General features: G+C 32.4%; 1 protein-coding gene across 2 annotated transcripts in view; it reads left to right on the forward strand.

Annotated features, from left to right (window-relative positions):
* The window catches only part of LOC106099624 (RNA pseudouridylate synthase domain-containing protein 2-like), a 220,197-nt gene that overhangs the window by 112,544 nt on the left and 93,300 nt on the right, over positions 1–14,353 (forward strand). The window contains exon 1 of one of the 2 annotated variants that reach the window (XM_013278218.1): positions 6,552–6,833. The exons of the other annotated variant lie outside the window; for it this stretch is intronic. The gene's annotated coding sequence lies outside the window, so the exon portion shown is untranslated. Of the gene's footprint in view, positions 1–6,551; positions 6,834–14,353 lie in introns of those variants that run through there. 2 annotated transcript variants of the gene reach the window in all.

Raw genomic sequence — 14,353 nt, forward strand, 5'->3', positions numbered from 1 at the left:
TGAGTGAAAATATGGAAACATCGTTACATTTAAAAAACATTGTCAGTGTGGTTCGATGTCTCAGATTTAGTTAAATGTAATATCTGTAAGTGAAACATAAATAAACGTACAGACTTATTGTATGTACAACGTAAGAGGTGTGCCGCTAACTCATAAATCGTTATCCGATGCTCCGGTTAGCGCAACTAGCGGTAATAATATTGAGTCATAGGTTTCTGTTATGCATTCCACATTTTTTTTAATTTACTTACCAAAACTAAACAATACAGAGCAATTTATTACACACCACCTTTCGCCCGCGAATCCGTGGAACTAAAAAAAAATAACAAGCCAATGAGTTCTTCCAGACTTTACATTTATGCCAAATTTCATCAAGATCCGTTAGCTGTTTAGGCTGCAAACTCTAACAAATATCCATCTAAACTTTTGCATTTATAATATTAGTAAGACAAACTATTCAATGGTAATATAAACTCAAGTAGATTAATTTATATTCTTACGTAAAACCTAAAAAAAAAAACACTAAAACATATTAAGATTTGCAATTCCACGTGATTATTTGAAGTTTGAACCCACGATCTATCAAAAATTATCGTCGCACAATAAGTAAATAATATAAGTACTTAGTTAAGCGTTTCACGTTATAACGTTAAATAATGAGCGTGTTATTTAAGATAATAATGTACGATTTAACGTATATCGTCTTTAACACGTTACATCAACCGAAAAAACATAACTGCTACCAGTTAGAGCTATTCCGTCATTAACTTGTGAGTCTGCTATTTTAAACGCATTTGTGTTTCTCAATACGACAAACGTTCTGGTAGACTTGTTATTAGGCTCCTGTGAGTATAATTGTAACTCAAAAAGTGCCGTTTTTAAGGCATTTCATTGTACAAAAAATATATTTAATTGTTCTTTGTTAAGACTATATTCCGTTTAGTGATTTTAAACTGATAAATTTTAAAAATTATGCTGCAGTTTAATGGTTTGGCTTAGTAAAGTAGGGGAAATACAAAAGAAATTTTTTTTGGAAAATATGAGTTATGACCTTGTCTGTATGAACATATTTTTTCTTATGTATATTCATTAGTAAACCTTGGCTCACCGAAATTAATGGAAAAAGAATTATTACGTTCGACAACAATAGTCTTCTTGGCCCTGACTTCTATTGACGTACGGTAAGTTTTTGTCTAATATCAAAATGTTTTATTCGTCTTTATATAATCCTGTATATTGGAATTAATCAGTTTTCCAAGTAACTGTACTATTTGCCATGTATTTAGTGGTTTCTAGTTTTGACATCAGTAACAACAAAGGATATTTACATATGCGAATTGTGACAACCTACAAGATTTTATATTTTTTGTTACTAAGTTTTTTTTAAGGAATTTCAAATGAATTACATATTTATAAAATGCTATCGTATTTATGGAAATAACATTGTTATCGAAGTGTAATACCATATTTTTCTGAATGTATCTACGTACCGGGGAATATCTTGGAGCAAACTTGAAATGGAAACGGAGCACAACTATAAAATATACACCAGTAGGTTGGAAAAGTTGCATGTTCTAAAATAAGTTGTGGTGTTGATATGCATTTATCTATACCTACATATTATAAAAATGAAGTGACTGTATGTAATTTTATAAAATTTGTGTTGCTAAATTTTTTTGTCTGCATGTCTGTCTACAAGCCGCGTTTGTTCCGGGTAATCTCCGAAACGGCTGAGCCGATTTCGTCCGGACTTTCACTGAAGGGTAGCTGACATAATGGGAATATTATAGGCTACTTTTTCTCTTAATATTGCGTGGACGAAGTCGCTAGTTGCAAATAAAGAAAGACAAATGTGATTAAATACAAAGTTTGCTAGTTATTTAACAGCATCTTTCGTAGTCTATCCATTTCAATTGTATTTTGAATGATAGATTCTTGGATAAACTGTGAATATCTTGTATCTTGTATCGACACATTTCTGGATCCTTATGTTTTGCCGTTCTTAATCTTCAAAACCCACACACAATAATAATGTTGTAATAATTATTATCTACTACGAAAGCAGTATATTTCGAATTGGTATAAGTTTGACAAAGATTCAAGACATTGTTTTAGCTTTTGGCAACTATTTTATTTCAAACGGCCTTCTTTTGACGAAGACGTTGAAAAATCAAATTGGCATTCAGAACTAACGACAAAAAATTGTTTCATATTTAATGGGGTTACGTTAGTTGTTTAGAAAATTAATAGTTCCCTTTGACGATATCTACCTTGACAGAATGTAGCTATTATTAAATAATAATTGAACACAAATAAAAAACGATCGCTTATCTTATCAACAGATTTTAATAAAGTAGACTTTGTCAAAAACTGTCTTCAGTTAAGCATTGTTTTTAAATAAATTAGTCTTTTAATAAAAAATACCGTTACTTGGCTTCTCGCTCCCATTGCATCAGTAGAAGTTTTCTACATTGTAAATATCTAGAATCTTACACACGTGGACCATGGACTTTTACATTCTCCAAATCTTAGAATGTCATGACCGGACACTGTTCGTAGAATACAATAGCGCTGGAGATTATGTGATCCAGTTATTGCATATTTATTGTTAATTCCGTAACTAAAGTAAAATACCAAGAAGTATACTAAGATTCCCAATCATTGTGTAAAAATAGTCCGTTATCCCAGTGTCTATTAAATAAATGACCGCCGTCCAACAATGCGCTAATAAAATGCTTTCGTAACCGTTATTTATTGGGTTTTGTTTCTTTAAAATAAAATAAATTCTGGAATTATTTAACTTTTTATTTTTAGTTTCCTGACAGTGACTAATCGTGGTAACGAATATTTTTTTTTTTCATATTATAAGATGGCAAAGCAGCAAGCGGCCACCTGAATCTGCCGAAATGATGAAGCGACCGCTGCCTATAAACATAATAGCGGATGTGTTAAATACCCAAAATCGACGGAGGGGGATACACACATTAAGAGGATATCTTCCTATTCGTTTCCTCCACCGGCATATCCACGTTCCCTTTCCATTCTATTCTTATGAGATAAACGGTGGAAAGGAAAAGGGACTAAAGTAGTACTAGTTTTTTGGTAACCAGCGAGTAGAGTCCATTCGTGTCCAATCTGTCGAAAAGTTTTCTGTAACAAATGACGCGCTACTTTTATGACGTCATAATTAAATCAAAGTAAATTTATGATTTGAAATAACTATTTTTTCTTTATTAACCTTGATGTTTAACCTTCATTACATTCCATGTATTTCCTAATTTAAAAATGATGCATTTTAGTATATTTTCAAAGATCTTGAATGCGTTTAATTACGACAAAGTAATTAACATAAACATTACTATGAGCAGTCGACTGAAACTTTTGTACTAAGTGATATCATCTTATAAAAATTCAAGGTCAACTAAGTGAGAAATATAATAAATGATGCTTGTTGAAAACTTTTTCATAACTCTATTGTTTGGTTGTGAAGAAGTTCTTTTCGTTTTGTTTTTTAATAACAATAGATTTGTGCTTTGTCTTTTTGTTTGATTTTCTTGTTAAATAAACTGTTTTTGTTTTCGGAAACTATGCTAAGCTAAAGGAACATTTCTGGAATCGGTTTTCACTCGATTATGTTCACCTCCTGCAGCAACGCATCAAGTGGCGTTCACCTTCTACAGACTTGCCTCTTGACACCCTTGTGCTGGTGCGCGAGAAAAACCAGCCGCCTCTACTCTGGTGTCTAGGTCGAGTTGTCGGAGTACATCCAGGACATGACGGCGTCACTCGAGTGGCAGATATCAAGACCAGAAAGGGGGTTATCCGGAGAGCTTTAAATAACATTTGTCCTTTGCCATCAGTATGCTCTCCGTAATAAGCGTCACTTCAAGAAACACATCTCTAACCGCAGCAGCAGGATCTTGGTGAAGACTACAACATCTGCAGCTTCCGATCCCGATCGTCAGCCTGGCCCCGGCAGTATGTTCAGTGCTCCCGCACCTCAGCGGGGAAGCCGCGCGGAGGGGACCCTTTCAGAACTCGTCCGTCCCCCGCGTGCCCTCACCACCGCTTCGGCCAGTTGCGCTCCACGACACATACCGAGAACACGGCGTTTATTTATTATATACTATTGTATCTTTCTGTAATAAACTGGTTAACTACAAGTCGTGTCATTTAAATATACAGTCCACCATTAACAAACCTTTAGAGCGGGTGCACACGTTTTATTAAATTATCGCACTGTTGTGCGATTGTCGATTGTTTCGCAGCCAATTAAACTGTTTAGTTGCACAACTAAAAATCGTGTAGTGTGCGCACTAGTTCATAGGAATCAAAGCGTGACTAAACAGTAGTGTGATAGTTTAATCAACTACAAAATTAGATAGGTGCCGCTGCTAAGCTGTTTTTATAATGTAAAATAACATCTAAGTCGTTTAGTATAAAGTGTGTTAAATACATTTCTTATACGTCAACAAATGCTCCTATAAAGTGTATATTATTGCGGTACTAGCTTTCGCCCGTGTCTCCGTCCGCGTGAATTAAAAAAAATAAAAGTGAGTAGCCTATGTGTTCTTCCAGACATTCCTTTACATCTATACCAAATTTCATCGTAATCCGTTTAGCCGTTTATGCTACAAACTCTAACAAACATCCATCCATCCATCTAAACTTTCGCATTTATAATATTAGTATGATATGATTGCTTAATAACAAAGTACAATTGGAGCAAATGTAGTCAGTACATTGTGATACAATAAGTTCTTTGAATAGTTACATCATAGGTTTATACGCTTGTATACGTTTACAATAGACGTCAATATTTTACACGCACTGTATTAAAGGAACTATTAGATTACAAATATAGAAGTTAACGATCGTCCTAAAGTTTTAATTGATATTTAACTGGGAGATATAAAAGTAAAAATTACGTGATTGCTCTTTACAATGTTAAAATTTAATTATGTTGTATATGTAAGGTAACTGACTTACCTTATTTCCAAAAAAATGTATATGTTATTTTTAAATACATATATCAGTTAATCTCTAAATATAAAGTATATCTCTAAATATAAATATCAAGTACTAGCTGTTCGCACGCGACTTCATCCGCATAAAATTATAGAAAAACCATTTTATTGTTTACATGTGTCAAATTATCAATTGCAAATGTCAAAATGACATGACATGATGACAATCCACGGCAATCTTGTTTCCTTGATGTTGGCAACAACTTATGATCTCTTTCCCACATTAGGGTTTTTATCCAAAATATTTACCTCTAAGTTTAACGTCGTGAAAATATATAGCCTAAAGCGTGACGTAAGTGTAGGGCTTTTTATTAAAAAAAGAATTATTCAAAAATATGCTGTAATTGCTGAGATCTTAGGCAACAAAGAAGTATGTGTTTACGCTATATTATAATAGTATAGATATACCATCAAATGAACTCCTAGAGAAGAAATGAAGAAATTCAACCGTTAGTTTTATTTAAATTACAATACTTTTCTGTACTGAAGTCGAGGCGATACTTTATCGTACCTTCTAATTTAATTTTAAAATGTAACGTAAACTAAGCAGAATTATGAATCGAGTTTCGATATTGCAAATAAATGTAAGCAGTCTCTTAATACTATTTTTTTTATAGTTCAAGTATTATTAGTTAGGTGACTAATTTTAAGACCACTTAGAAGATTTATTTTGTTACTAGTTTTCGCCCTCAACTCCGTCCGCGTCGAATTAGAAAAAAAAGGAATTAGCTAATGTTTTCTTCATGATATCTTCATCTATGCCAAATTACATTGATGTCCGTTGATCAGTTTAGACTACAAACTCTAACATCCATTCATCTAATCTTTCGCATTTATAATATTAGTAAGAAGTAAGAAAAAAAATTAAAAAAGTCACATTGAATTTGGTGTTGTGATAATTTCGTACCACAATTTTTTAAATGTCTTCTAGTACTTCGAAATAAAGTAGACAACATTATCTTGTTACGAAACATAAATAATAAAACAACGCAAACTGTCAATGTGCTCATGAATTCAGACCGTATTCAAAGTTTATGAAACTAACCTAAATGTGACATCAACTTGTACGATAACCGAGATGTACGTATTTACTTTATTTATACTCCTAACAATTTGTATCGAAATATTTTTATACGACCTCTGTTTTCGTAACATACGCCGCAGACAATAAAATATACATACGTAATTTGTCAAAGAGAATTAGAGGACGAAGTGATGACGTGTTAACAATGATTTAATAAAACGAAGGAATTTAGCCCTTCAGTATGTATACTCGTAGATATAGGGATAGTAAAATGTCACGTGGAATATCAAAACCAAAAGGAACATTAGACCTATTATCCAAGGTTCTATAACGATAAATAACCTTATTCGCAGCTTTGTAACATGCCCCTTTTCCTGAAAACTTGTAAGGGAGGTCTACGAGCACGTGGCTATCGACCTCTCTTTCAGGTATCGGTAGCGACTAATAAAGCCGTCTCACTTTCAACGAACCGATCAGCGCACGCATTGCAGGTGAATCTATTCGTTCAGTTGTCCTCTAGCATCGACGTGGGCGGGTTGTGTCCGAGCGCGTCGTGTTTCCCGCGAAAATTTACGTTTTTCCGGCTTACATATACTTACTTAGACCTTTGAGTAATTGAGTAATTATTATTAGTATTAATGTTGTAGTGATTATTTGATAGTGGAAATATTTTTAAATCGTGCTTATAAATAACTTTAAGTGGTTTTATTAACATTTGTAAATCAACTTTTGAAAATAAAGTTTGTGGCGTTGGTTTTGGAGATTACTTCATTTATTTACAAGTAAGTATTTAATGATTTATGACCTCTTTTGTTGACTGTAGATGTCTGAAATTTAAAATTCATTTTGCTTAATTTCGAGTTGGAATAAAAATGTGAATGTTGATAATATACAGACATGCAAGAAGGGGTTTTGTAAATTATTACGGTTTACCCGGGGTTGAATTCCACCATTGTAGGGCTGAATTATGAGGAGTTAATTGTTTACCATAAATTCTAAATGTGTCAAAAACCTGATGCCGGAGTTTTAAGTCTAAAACCATGAACAATAAGGTTGTACTCTGAAATAACAATAATGATGATTAAATTAATTCTCGGATTAAGTGACCTTGACGGCTGTGTAACGTTAAATTTGATTTCATTATTTTCAATGTAAAATTACTAATATAATTATTATTAATAAATCACTGTATTTTATACAATAAAGTTGGGTACATTCATTAAGTTATTTTAAGCAATATAAGGAAAATAATATCGTCAAATACTGTCTGGTTTATCCAGTTGTTTGCTTGACTTATTTGATGTAAAAATGTCAATTACTAGCCTTTTAAATACTACATTTTTATATGCTTATTACCGTTTTTAATAATTAAAACTGTTATAGATAATGTTTTTATTACTAGAATTACTTTAAAGTGCGCTGTATCTAGATAGTAAAATGTTATTTAATGTAAATTTAGTTAACTAAAATACAAGGAATATTGTTAAATAGCTAAATTTGTTCATGTCAAAGTTAAAATATTGCATTTAAAGTCGAAAAATGTATTAAGAATTTATAATATGGCAATTTTACGAATTTAAAATAAACCCTTTGCCGTTCCGTTTACAAAAAAAAAAACAATAATTTAAATAACAAATGCAATATTAACTTGATAAATAACGTTTAACGAAATCAACGAACCGACGCGAAACCGGTTTTTGAAAATGGAACATGAATTATTTCTTTTTTAAAACCAACCAGTTGCATATTGTGCAATAACTTTCGACCTTTTATAGCGGAAAATTCAAATTATTTAATAGGAATTACTTCGAAGCGATTTATTGTTTTGTTTTTTATGCTTATCAAGTAATTTGTTTGAAGAAATTGTACAATTAGCATTTTTTATTGCTCTCCGTTAATATGATTAGATATCGTATTTTACTTGCTACATGTTTAACGGAAATTTCATTGATTTCTATTTAAGTTTAATTATAATTGTTTTTAATCGGATTAGAGGTTAAATAACATTACTTGTATCAGACACGACTTAATTAAAATAGTATTTTGGTATTACAATCGACAGAAATATTGTCCAAACTTTATTTTTCTGTAAGTCTTGGAGAGTGTTTCCTAATTAACATTTTATCAACTACATTGTTTTCGAAAGATGCATGTAATAGACGAATGTTACCGCTTAACAAAGAATAATTAAATTACCTGCTTCTAAATAATAAGTTAATGAATAGCCGGCTAAGTTATTTTCAAACATACGTCATGTGAAGTAGATTACATCATCATACAAAACATGATTTTATGCCTTTATTGAATTAAAACCGGAGCCGAATCAAGTGGTCGAAGGCTAAGATGCAATCGCTTGTTGAAGCGATTAATTCGCCGACCGAAATTCCACTTACGTCGACTTTTTATCGAAGAAATTTTGGTTGTGCTTTTATAAGTATAGTGATTGTTTCCATTTACTCGTTCGCGTCGAGACTTCGCTTTTTTGTAAAAGATTGACGATCGCTTTTTGTTAAATGTGCTTCAACGTAATGCGTACCTTTAAATTCGTCGAATACTGATACTTTGATAAGTGATTTATTTGGAAAAAATATTAGCTGTATTCGAATGAATATCGAATCGAATATTGATCCTTTAGACGTCGTTAAAGTAGTCGTTAGAAATAAAAATTCGTATGTTAGAGTTTATTGATTGAAAACTCTAATTAATTTGTTGTTATATTTCGTTCTTGAATTTTTAATCGAATTGAGTTTATGTTTCTGAATTGTGGTTTTTAAAAGCAAAGTGTAATATTGGAGTTGAACGCACAGCGAAATTAAAAGCTCAACGCGTTGAACATCAATAAATCGCCAACAGCATCCGGCGAGCGGAGTCAAAAGCCCATTTACTAAAATATTAGAAGCGAACGTTCCGCGAGCGATTCTATCATTGTCTACCGAAGTCGGACTAGAGACCGGGTCTATTTCGGTTCACGTCCACACTAACGTACGACAGATAGTTGGCGGACGACGGCACTGGACGTATTTTATTTTTGAAAAGACATTCTTTTCTTCAGTTGCACCTTTTGTTTCGTATTCCGAATTTATACGACGCCATCTTTCATTCGAATGTTGGTAATATTCATACGCGTGTTGTTCGAAATTCAAACGTAACGCAGGATTGTAAACTTTACGAGTTTCAATTGATTTATGTAATGTTCATCTTACGTCGAGCGGTAACACGGTTTATAGTTCATGAATGTGTGGACAGGTTTGGAATACTGCTAGTCAAATTTTGTCATAAATTACTTTCTTTGTCATTTCTTCGCATATAACACTTCTTCGCACCATCATCACCATCACCAGCTTACTACATGTCCCCACCGAGGGGCTCGGGGCCTACACTAATAAGGGACGACCAGGCCATAGTCAACCACGCTGGCCAAGTGCGGGTTGGTTGACTTCACACACCTTTGAGTAAACTATCGCACAACTATTGTGTGATTGGCGATTGTTTTCCAGCCCATTCGACTGTTTAATTGCATAACCAAAAATCGAGTACTGTGCGCAATTTCATATAAGCTAAGAGGAATCAAAGCGCGACTAAACAGTTGTGCGATAGTTTATTCAAAGGTGCGCGCGCTCTCAACCTACAAGACGAATCTTGATTGACAATAACCATTGTATCTAAGAGTACAAAACATAAAACTGTAAACTTAAATATATTTTTATTGTTTTATACTTTCTTATTTCTTTATAGTTACAAATTTGATAATATTTCGTCCCGGGAGAACCAATTTGATGTTAAAGCGAAGGATTTTTCAAGGTTCAAAGTATTTAATTAATTCACCGAGATTAAGATGCAAAAAGAGGAACAAGATAAAAAATATGGAATAGGACTCGGCTCGCGAAATTTGCGGCGCGGAATTGTTGAAAAGAAAATTAAAGTAATTAAGATTCCAGAAGAAATACGATTTTTTTGTTGTGGATTAATTATTGAAATTTCGAATTAGGTGAGATTCAGTGAGCTTGTGAAATAATTTCGTATTGTTAAAAAATGAAATGTACACTCAAGAGCAAAAAAAACGAATCGATTCTTTAGTATATTTATGTATTTTCTTAATTTGAAATATCAATAAATTATTATAGTTTTTACTGATCGAAACATTTTGATTTTCGTCTGTGCCAGTTTCGAGCAAATTTATCACGAGATGTTCGTGTTAAATCGTCGATGCGTCGATTTGGATTATTTTTCTAAGCCGCCTCAATATTAATGCTCGTAAACAGAGATTTGTTTATTTGAAACGTCAAACATATCGCGGCCAGTAAATGAAATCTGACGATCGTTATTCTTAATTCAAAATAATGTGACTGCCAGTATTTTATATTCAATACAATTTTTGTTCCCAACTGCATAAAAAGATTGTAAATTATCTGTTGACTATTTTTGTGTTTGCTCACATATTATTCTTGTGTTAAGATTTTTTTTTCTATAGAATTGCTTCACGAATTATGCGAAAAATAAATGCATTGCAAGTAATTTCTTTATTGACAACAATTTAGAAAAATTATTACGAGAAATAATTAGTTTAAAAGTCTCTAAAGCGTCCTCCTAATATATGGAAAAAAAAGTTTATTTAAATTACTAAATAATCCATAAGACATATTAACCCAATCATAATAAAGAACTAAAAGAATTTAACACAAAGCTATTGAATGACAATAGAATTTAGAATGTGCATAAATTGAAGAACAATGAACAATAACAGCAAAAAATTTGCACTACGTACAGACAAGCAGGTTTATTAATTCACTACGCTGTGCTTTGATAAGGATGATTCCAAATTCGGTATTAGCGTACTTAATGCATTCGTGATAAAAAGATTAGCCATCGCAAAAAAGAACATCCTGTGCTACTGGAAACAGGCTTGGTAAAGATTAGTTCACAGATGTAGTACAGTCACGAACAAAACAATATACACAGCTTTTATCAACCATTATCGTGTTTTCAACTAGGGTTGTAACGGAACTCCGCTTCCGCATCCGCAAGTGCGGAACTTCCGCAAGAAGTGTTAACTCCGCATCCGCTTCCTCTTATACGGAGTTATAACGGAAGTTTATTTACGTCCTTAACGAGAGTGGGGCGATTAGGTATTGTTTATGCGGCCCTATGTCAACTAACTATAATTGTTATACATTATATTTGCATAATAAACTGTATCTTATAATTATGTACTAATCTGTATTTTGAATTAAAATAATTTTAGATTTTATTTCTTTAATAAATGGCAATTAATATTATATTATTGACCTGCGCTTCCGCTTCCGTTAACCTCCGTTTCTGCAGAAGCGAAATCTCCGCATCCGCTTCCGTTAAAATGGTCTCCGTTACAACCCTATTTTCAACTAATGTACAAATACAATTCGTCTTCCTGTCTTTGCTCCAGTCAATCAAAACATACCAGATGCATTGCCGCTGGCTTTTTGGCAAGCGTTGTTTTTAAATATAGGCCAACATGAATGTAATATCTTATTACAGAGATAAAAGATTCTCGCAACAGTCTGGCAGCTGAGAAATATCATTCAATTATAATTCAGACAGGATCTTTAGTTTGTATAACATTTTTAAAGTAGGATCAACAAGCTTTATTTGACAAATGCTGTGTTGCTGAAGTCTCTTTTTTTATCATTACCTAGTTAAAAGTACTTCGGAAACCGCCGGCAAGTCAAACACTATACAGATCTCGTTTCATACTCTATGATGCACCGTAAGAGCTGGTCGTTCGGACTTCTCCTGCAGACTACGACCATATGCTACTTTACTTGTAGATTGTAATGCCAGTACAAATGGAGAGTAGTGCTCAAAATCAGAGCTGGCGTAATGTAGATGCTAACTGGGCCTAGTTGACTCAATTAACTGACTATTTCAACTGTCTAACTGTACTGGAGTAATGTAAATGAGACATAATCTTTGTTCCGTTTGTTTTTGTATTGTTTGGATAACAGTTATTGTTAACTAACAAGTTACTGGCGGAGAATTGTCACAATAATCAGGATGTTACCGATGACATTTCTTTTGTTTTAATCAATAGTCATATTAGATAATGTCTATTGTTCGTTTCTCATTTAAAATCGTAATTAATTCGTGATTTATCCAATTTTCTGTATGTTTCCGCAATTAAAATATTTCTTTGTTAACTATAATTTTATGTTGGGTTTTTAAACGTTTTAGTACCTATTTAAATTTGAAGTATTGTTAAATCATACTTACTTGATATTATAATTGCAAAAGTTTAGATGGATGGTTGGATGTTTGTTAGAGTTTGTAGCCGAAACGGCTGAACGCATTACGATGAAATTTGGTATAGATGTAGAGGATAGTCTGGAATAACACATAGGCTACTCAATTTTTTTCTGTTACACGCGGGCGGAGTCGCGGGCGAAAGCTAGTGGTAAATAAATATCAGAACGATATAAAGGAGTTGTTTATTTCGTTATGCGGGTACATAAATTGCAATCGTCGTTCAAGTACCAGTTTTCTATACTTGGATCTCGAAGAATTTTTTCCTTGCCTCATTAAATGTTTCGCAGTGGAAATTCTCATTCGTCCATACCTCCTACATACCTCCTGTCGATTAGTAAGAGTTTCCATTAAAGGCATACATACAAAAGAGCCCTTTGTAATAAACAAGACAGACAGATTTTTTTTCAATACATTTTTAACGAGTCCCTTTTTATAGATCTATTAAAGATGGGACTCTTAATTATCGAACTGGATTTATTGTGGCTAATGACCTTTTAAGTTGCACTTAACAATGTTAAGAATCGTAATTATTTTAAGTCTATTTTTTGTCACTAAAGTGACCACGTTCTTTTTTTAAATGCTAGCGGTCCGGTCCCGCTTTGAACGCGTGGATGTGAGTTTTTTAAATATTTTAGAACTATATTAAACCCTATGTTAGCCAGTGTAAATTTAGCTTTCTAATGGTGCGAATTTTCGAAATCAGGCAAGCAGTTTTTGAGTGTACACGTTACATGCAAAAATGGAATATTTCCCCTTTATAATATTAGTATATAGTTATAACTATATCAAAGTCTATGTTACACAATGTTAATTTAGCTTTTTAATAGTGAAAGATTTTTCGAAATCAGTCCAATAGTTTTTAAGTGTGTTTGTTACGATAATGTAAATGTTTTTTCTTTATAATGTTACTTGCGTTGACAAATAAGCCTGTTATTTATTAAATGGTAAAACATAGAAGATTTATAAAAACTATTTCTACCTCCACATTTAATAAATCTCAATTCTCTATTTTAATAGGCATATATTTTGTTTTTTCGAAACGCTATAACCACTCTGGTATGAGGTAACGTATAAGTGGCCAACAGGTTTTCGCACGCTTTGCGCTATTACGAGTGTAAAATGGATTAAGTAATGTACATACAACCAAACCCAATAATAGATTTCGATTTCCATTTAGATAATAGATAAGAGTTTAAAACAATACTTTAAATTATCTAAAGGTTATCGAAAGTTTCGATGACAATCGATTTATTTTTGTACATTTGAAGAGAAATAATTCTCGGATCGACGTTAAGGATCTAATATTGGGTTAGGTTGTTAGTTATTCTAACTGTAAGCATTAAATGAAGAATAATTGTAGTTATACTGTTTTTTTTAATAATTATTAGTAACATCTTCATTTTGCTCATCGAAGATACGACAGACTTTATTAAGGTATTTTAAATCAATTTTTTACTTTAGTTTTGGCTAGTAAAATAAACGAGATAGACATGGACAATTATTACCTCAGAATGTACGTGACTATATCATAAACTTCATACATAGTTAAATAGAATAACTGTTTATTAACAATGAACTCACGACATAACAGCAAATCAAAACAAACCCTAACTAACTTAACAAGAAATATTACGTCATTCGTTATTAGTTGGTTATTTTATTATTGGAAAATGCCGCAAGTGAACATCCATCTTTTGTGCATAATACTAATAAATTCAGTAATTGTATAACTCTATAGAATTGATTATTTAAATGTTCAATACATTGCGAACTAAGCAGTCGTCATAATTATAAAGTACTAGTTGTTGCTCGCGACTTCGCCCGATTGAAATTAAAAAATAATAAAAACATAGCCTATGTTACTCACAGATAATTTATTTTTCTTATGGTGAAGGAATTTTTAAAATCGGCCCGGTTTTTTTAACATGAATCAAATACATACAAAAATAAAAAAATACAAATCTTTCCTCATACTATTGGTATAGATATAGATAAAAAGTTGTACTCAATTTTTCTCTTTATT

Source organism: Papilio polytes, unplaced genomic scaffold (assembly GCF_000836215.1).
Source record: "Papilio polytes unplaced genomic scaffold, Ppol_1.0 DF824102.1, whole genome shotgun sequence".
NCBI classification, from domain to species: Eukaryota; Metazoa; Arthropoda; class Insecta; order Lepidoptera; family Papilionidae; genus Papilio; species Papilio polytes.